Source organism: Octopus bimaculoides, chromosome 8 (assembly GCF_001194135.2).
Source record: "Octopus bimaculoides isolate UCB-OBI-ISO-001 chromosome 8, ASM119413v2, whole genome shotgun sequence".
NCBI lineage: Eukaryota > Metazoa > Mollusca > Cephalopoda > Octopoda > Octopodidae > Octopus > Octopus bimaculoides.
The window spans coordinates 92,781,886-92,789,553 of NC_068988.1; the positions used below are offsets into that span (position 1 = coordinate 92,781,886).

At 38.0% G+C, this 7,668-nt stretch overlaps 1 long non-coding RNA gene across 2 annotated transcripts in view; it reads left to right on the plus strand.

Annotated features, from left to right (window-relative positions):
• Positions 1-1,419: 1,419 nt before the first annotated feature.
• The window catches only part of LOC128248529 (uncharacterized), a 9,385-nt gene continuing 3,136 nt past the window's right edge, over positions 1,420-7,668 (plus strand). The window contains exons 1-3 of one of the 2 annotated variants that reach the window (XR_008264704.1): positions 1,420-1,506; positions 1,598-1,754; positions 7,503-7,572. This is a non-coding gene — a long non-coding RNA (uncharacterized LOC128248529). The remainder of the gene's footprint in view (positions 1,507-1,597; positions 1,755-7,502; positions 7,573-7,668) is intronic. The other variant, XR_008264703.1, reaches the window with a different exon arrangement.

A 7,668-nucleotide genomic window follows, 5' to 3' on the forward strand; every position in this document is an offset into this window, starting at 1 on the left:
TTTTTCTGGGAGCATTTTTCTGGGAGCATTTTTCTGGGAGCATCTGAACGTTTTTTCTCCATTCCCTTCGTTCACGTTTGACATTTGATCGCAGCTTACAACTTCTTAGTGGTTCTCCTACATCCTGGGACTGTAACTAGCTCATTATCTGAGTTAGATCATGCCTATTCTCTCATCCGCTCAACGACAAGTAACGTTACGAAAGAGATATTACAAAAATGCTGGCAGAATCGTTAGCGCATCGAGCTCGAGTCTCGCTGAGGTCATCTTTGTCTTACGTCCATTCTGGCTCGATTAAATAAGGCATCAGTCAAGTACTGGTGCGCTTAGTTTGACATCAAGTTGATTACACTAAGTGGAGGCGCAATGGCCCAGTAGTTAGGGCAGCGGACTCGCGATTATAGGATCGCGCTTTCGATTCCCAGACCGGGCGTTGTGAGTGTTTATTGAGCGAAAACACCTAAAAGCTCCACGAGGCTCCGGCAGGGGATGGTGGCGAACCCTGCTGTACTCTTCCACCACAACTTTCTCTCACTCTTACTTCCTGTTTCTGTTGTGCGTGTAATTCAAAGGGCCAACCTTGTCACATTCTGTGTCACGCTGAATATCCCCGAGAACTACGTTGAGGGTACACGTGTCTGTGGAGTGCTCAGTCACTTGCACGTTAATTTCACGAGCAGGCTGTTCCGTTGATCGGATCAACTGGAACCCTCGACGTCGTAAACGACGGAGTGCCAACAACAACGATTACACTAAGTATTAGTGTACTAAACTTTGCATTAAGTCGATTACGTCAAGTACACCTGTACTGCATGTAATCAACTTACTTTCTCCTCTCAAAAGCTGCTGGCCCTCTTCCAAAAGAATTCATAAAGCGGAGGGAAGAGCGCCAGTAATATTTTTAGAGGTGTGGCTGGTATTTGTCGCTTTGAGAACCACTTTCCTACCCGACATTCAAATGAAATCCATCCGGCAGTTTGGCACTCCGCAGCGCACCACAACTCCTTACCCACTGACGTCTGTTGTCTGCCCTAACTGCTTGTTTTACCGCTAATGCAATGGTCTTTGTTCCTATGAGATATCTAGTTACACATCATCTCATATTTCCCCAATTTTGCCAAACATCCATTACCCCCTACCGTGTCTTGTACAGACCACTTTAGACCTAGCGTTCTCCTCTGAACTGCAACTTTTCCGGACAACCGTTTTTCATGACGTTCCGTCATAAAAGATATTCGAGCTGAATATAAATGGCATCAATTTTTGCAAGGAACCTGTAAATACGTGGGCCGTTATCTTTTTTTCTTTCTTCATTCAATAAAAGTTACTGGTAAAAATAAACAAATTAAGTCTTTCACTGTAATTGTTTAACAAGTTATCTCCCTTAGCTTGTAAATATTATGTGGTCGTAGTACGAGTTATCTCCCTTATAGTGCATCTAGTGGATTCTAAGTTTTGGCGTCTTCAACTATACTCTCGTCTAATCAACCAGTATGCAATCCAACTGTATGAGTAGTCTCGTTATTACTAGTCCCAATTTCGATCTGTTTTATATTAGGGATGACATTATTCACAATTATCCTTTTATTATCTATAGGCGCAGGCGTGGCTGTGTGGTAAGAAATTTGCTTCCCAACCGCATGGTTCCGCAGTCCCATTGCGTAACAATTTGGGCAAGTGTCTTCTACTATAGCCTTGGACCGACCAAAGTCTTGTGAGTGGATTTGGTAGCCGGAAACTGTAAGAAGCCTGTCGTATGTATATATACATGTGTGTGCGCGTGAGTTTGTCCCTCACTACCGCTTAACAACCGGTGTTGGTGTGTTTACGTCCCTGTAACTTAGCGGTTTGGCAAAAATGACCAATTAAATAAGTACCATGTTTAACAAAAAAGAAGAAAAAAAACAAGGAACAAAAAAAAAAACAACTAAAAATGCTTCAAGGCATTGGCCCAGCTTTAAGACAATCGATTATGATTCATAGGATATTTGGTCGTTCTTTCTAGCATGTAAAAGCTCTCCTCGTTGGTTCATTAACACTGAAGTTTGTGTTGCAAATAATCGTTTAATATGCGTGATATTTGTGTTTGGTGCTACTCTTGTCATTACGGTTTTCACTCTGGAAATGGATTTTAAAAAAATACATGTACACGCTGTCAAATATACAATGCACCAGGGGAATTTTAAAGTTCTCGCATAAAATTCATTGAGACAGCACAAAACGTCCCGAAGTTTTCTGTATGAAAAATGTAATTCAACAATAAATTACAATATTTCAGTGAAGGCACGTGGCCAAGTCAATATACAACGCATCAAGAAATAGTAGAGTTCCCGTATCAAAAAGCGACGTCGCTGCGAACGCTTGGCCGCCACAAGCCAGTTATCCCTGTGGTAACTTTTCAGTGCGTGGAGGCGCAATGGCTCAGTGGTTAGGGCAGCGGACTCGCGGTCATAGGATCGCGGTTTCGATTCCCAGACCGGGCGTTGTGAGTGTTTATTGAGCGAAAACACCTAAAGCTCCTCGAGGCTCCGGCAAGCGATGGTGATGAACCCTGCTGTACTCTTCCACCACAACTTTCTCTCACTCTTACTTCCTGTTGTGCATGTAATTCAAAGGGGTCAGCCTTGTCACATTGTGTCACGCTGAATATCCCTGAAAACTACATTAAGGGTACACGTGTCTGTGGAGTGCTCAGCCACTTGCACGTTAATTTCACGAGCAGGCTGTTCCGTTGATCGAATCAACTGGAACCCTCGACGTCGTAAGCGACGGAGTGCCAACACCAACTTTTCAATGAGACAAAACAAGACACCCACGCTATTACCATAGGTGATCGTACGACCGAAGCGATGGGCCCTCCACGTACTCTCATGGGCATCAGCAGATACTTCAGCGAGATAGGATGCCAACGATAAGAAAATCTTTGTTGTCAGCGATTCAAATCCTCAAACGTCTCGAGTTTTCGGAATGAAAAATTTAATTCAACAATATTTACAATACTTCAGTATTACTTCGCCTGTCTTTACGTTCTGAGTTCAAATTCCACCGAGGTCGACTTTGCCTTTCATCCTTTCGGCGTACTGGCGTTGATCTAGAAAAGAATATTGCAGTATGACATTCTGTTAAGTGAAGGCACATCGCCTAGTCATTAAAGATGTTCGACTAGCGATCACAAGATCGTGGGTTCAGTTCTTGGGTCGGACTATGGGTTGCGTCTTGGAGGAAAGCATTTTATTTCACGCTATGTTAATCTACTCAGTCCTAAATGAGCGATCTACTAGGATGAAAATGTGTGCCACTCTTTCTCTCAAATTCGGCTGTCACATCCTAGATATGCCACTGGGTTAAGGGTAACGGAGCCCAGAGGTTGTCTATGACTCTACTTGGACTACACAGGTACCTAAAAACAAAATTACCGAAAACATAGTACATGTCAAGCTATATTCGCGCTCTAATGACAACTCGTTATACTAACAAGTAAACCCCACCACAACCATAGCTTTCACTAATTTTCGCTGTTGTTATCCAATTTCTTTTATCAACTGTGTACTCTTCATAGGGATTGTTGTATATTTTGGAAACCAAAACTAGTTTCCTTTTGCTTTATTTCTACTTTAAATGATAAATACTTTGAATTTTTTCTTGCTTTGTCTATATACGTCCTTAGAACATTTTCAGCATTTCTACTTCTTTGTAGATTTAGATTATGATTGAACATTAATAATAAATGTTATATACCTTCATTTTAATTGTAAATATTGGCTTCACATTTTGGCACAAGACCAGCAATTTCGGGGGGAAGAGGTAATTCGATTATATGCACCCCAGTGTTCACCTGGTAACTATTTTATCGACCCTGAAAGGAACAAAGGCAAAGTCGATCTCGGCGGAATATGAACTCAGACGCGCTAACAATTCTGCCGGCTCACCGCCTTATTTTAATTGTAAATATTTAAAAGATATTTTTTTCTAAATATTAAGTAGTGTGTCATCATTTAAAATACCAACAAAGACATTAAATAAATATATTCCTATATCAAATATCGAATCCTTATACAGGAACAAGACGAGAAATTTAGTTGGGAGAGGAAATAGTATCTTATAGTAATCTCCAACACTTGGAATGGTAATAATTTTAACGATTCCCGAACAATAAAAAGCGAAGTCAACCTTGCTGAGATTTGGATTATTTCCATAGTAAATATTAATCTCGAATTTTGGCACAAGCCCAGCAATTTCGGGGGAGGGGGTAAGTCGTTTACATCGACCCTAGTGCTCAACTGGTACTTATTTTACCGACCCCTCGGCGAGATTTGAATTCAAAACTTAAAAATCGAACGAAATGCCGCTAAGCATTTTATCCAGCGTGTTAACGATTATGCTGGTTCATCGCCATTTTTCCCGATGTGAACATCATAAATAATTTCAGATAACTTTATGTTTATTTTAATTATAAAAATATTACTCTGTGTAAGTTTATTCTTATTTTCCGCATTAAACATCACTTTAAATACAATTATGTCTATGAAAAAAAAAAAAAATAGCGTTATTACTTCATTGAATATAGATCGAATAACATAAATTTAAACCTGTCGGTGACATACTCCAAATGCGACTAAAAGATGTTCTTTCTCTTTCCTTGAATGAGCCGATCCACAATATGTAGATCCATGAACAGATCCACGGTGTGCAGTACATTGATAAATGGGCATTTTCGTCATTGCATTTGGTTTAATTGGAGAGGTACGTTTCTGAAGAAGCTCCGACTCTATTAAGGATTAGTTTATTCAGAATATTCATTGATCATGTTAACAATGGCAACTTTGAAAGAAATTTGGCTGCTACTTTCGACATCGTGTGAAGTCAAGGGAGAGAATTGCTATAACAAGTAATCTCCCTTAGTACATTCACCACTGTCTGTTGATAGAAATTTTCGAGTTGGTTAACTTCTGGAGTTATTCAAAATAAAAATTACATACCAATACACTCGACAATCGAAATATTTTTGCTTTCTTATAGCATTTAACTCGCATATTAGAAACAGATTTCTAAAATGATGTCTTGACAAGTTTGGTAAATTTTCATTAAGAAAAAAAAAAAAAACCCCGGATTTTTTTGCATGGAATCAAGTACGCTGATATCCTAATATGCTGCAAACTCCTTATTTTTGTTCGGAGAGAAAAGTGGAAATATATATATATTTTTTTTCGTTGACTGAATTCCGGTGACCTCCTAATATGCAACAAAACCCATTTTTGGGTCCAGAAAACGGGGTGGGGTGGAACCCTCAGCAATTTGACCCCCACCCCCATTTTCAAACATTTTTTACTATTTCTTTCTTTACCCATAATTTTAGATAACATTTAAAAAATCTTAAAGTGTTATGGGAATCCCTTGATGGGATTTGAACTCAGAGCACACAAAGCCAGAACAAACAACACATCGTATATTTCCTATTCTTTTACAACTCTATTAAATCACTGTGTAACCAATATTATATCATTGCTAACATTCTTATTAATAATAATGCAGTTATTAATAAGAAGAAAGATTTTACAGTTCTAGCATCACTCCTTCATTGTCAACCCATGAAGAGGATGTTAAGTGGAAATTCCAGACATGGAAACAAAACTTTGTAGCAAGAAACTTCAGAGTAAATTTAATCTAAAATTTTCATCAGAATAAAAAAGGAGAGGGCTCTGGAAATAACTTTGCTCAATATACAGAAAAAGGATGGGGAGAAATTTCATACATGTCCCCAATGTGATCTGTGGTTGCACAAAATATATAATGAAATTAAAGGCAGGCAGTGAATAATGACTTTGCTTGTGATAGGGGTATAGTAATTAGTTAGCAGTCAGAGCTCCAGTAGAATAAATTCTATGCAATGCCTAGAAGGCTCTTCAGAAATAGTTGATAACTTCTGTTATATAGGTGACCAAATTGTCAATAGAGAGGGTTTGCTGAAAGCATAGCAACCAGAGTTACAATAAGGTGGAAAATGTTTTCTCTGCTGCCCAGAAGGTTCTCTCTTTGAGTGATAGGTTGACTGTATGATGCTCAAGTAAGGACTATAATACTGCATGTTAGTGAGATGTGGTTACCGAATGCAGAATTGTGAAAGTTGAGGAGAAATGAAACAAGCATGCCTTGTTGGATGTGTAATGTTAGTGTGTAACAAATAAAATATTATAAGATGAGCTGAGAGAAAATCTGGATATAAGACGAATCAGATATCTGTAAGAGAGGGGACTGTATTGGCATGGGTATGCAATGTGTATGTAAAGTTTTAGGAGATCCATGTGGAAGGAACCAGTGGCAGAGTAACACCGAAGAAGACATAGACAGAAGTGGTAAAATCTGATCTCAGGATGTTGAACCTGACAAAGGAAATAGCAAAAAAATGAAACAAATTAATGGAAGCCATGTTGGAGAGGAATCTACTAACTCATGCAGACTTGGAAAAATGAATGTAAATTGATGATGATTCTCTTGATCTAGTAGTGACATGGATATTCTTTGAAAGATCTATCTTAGTCGTAATGTGCAGATGATCAGTTGTCAAGGTGGTGAGCTGGCAGAATCATTAGCATGCTGGGCAAAAATGCTTAGAAGCATCCATCTTTACATTCGTTCTGAGTTCAAATTCTACCAAGATCAATTTTACCTTTCATCCTTTCAGGGTCAATAAAATAAGTACCATTTGAGTACCAGTTGAGTACTGGGGGTGGGGGGGGCGGTCAATATAATCAACTTCCCCTCTACAGAAATTGTTGGCTTTGTGCCCAAATTTGAAACTAATATAAAAGCAGTTGATTACTGCAACCAACATTTCAAATATGAAACAAAGGATTCTAATTTTAGTACATAATAGATTCTGTACGCTTCTCTTACTTTTCCTATGAATTTGATTAATATTTTACTTCTGATCAATATATCTGGTTTAATGAATCAGGCAATATACAAATATTACTGAATGTCTAGAGATAGTCTCTAATCAATATTAACAAATTGGACTCTGTTGATTCAACTTGAAATGCTGGTAGTTCTTTGCAATACTTAACAGAAGAATTTGCTTTATAATTTGAATATTTTTTCCTGAAACTTAATTGCATTTTGTGTGACAGTTCTTGAAAATGTTTAAGACAATCCCTCCTTGTATATCACTGAATGAAATAATAATGTATGGTCTGAATTTTGTATATATCCCAATGTTATTAGACCAAAGTGTTTTCTATTTTTATCGCTACCTTTATGAAGGGATATAGATCATTCAGTTTGTTTAATGCATTAACTTTAGTTACATATCTGCCTGTCCCATCCCAAATGTATTTTAAATTCAACACTTTTTAGTCTCAGCTCTCATAATATCCAAGCTGTAGACAGTTCTTAATAAAATTTTGTGTAAAATTATTAAAAAAACTGCTGAAATTTTGATGATTTAATATCTTAAACAATCTTAATAATTTAATGTTACTCTGTTATTCTGTTATTTGTTTCAGACTGCAGCCATGCTGGAGCACCACCTTAAAGGGTTTTAGTTGAAGAAATCAAACCCAGGATTTATTCTTTGTAAGAGCCTAGTACTTATTCTATCAGTCTCTTTTGCCAAACCACTATGCTATGGGGATGTAAAAACACCAAAATCAGTTGTCAAGTGATGGTGGG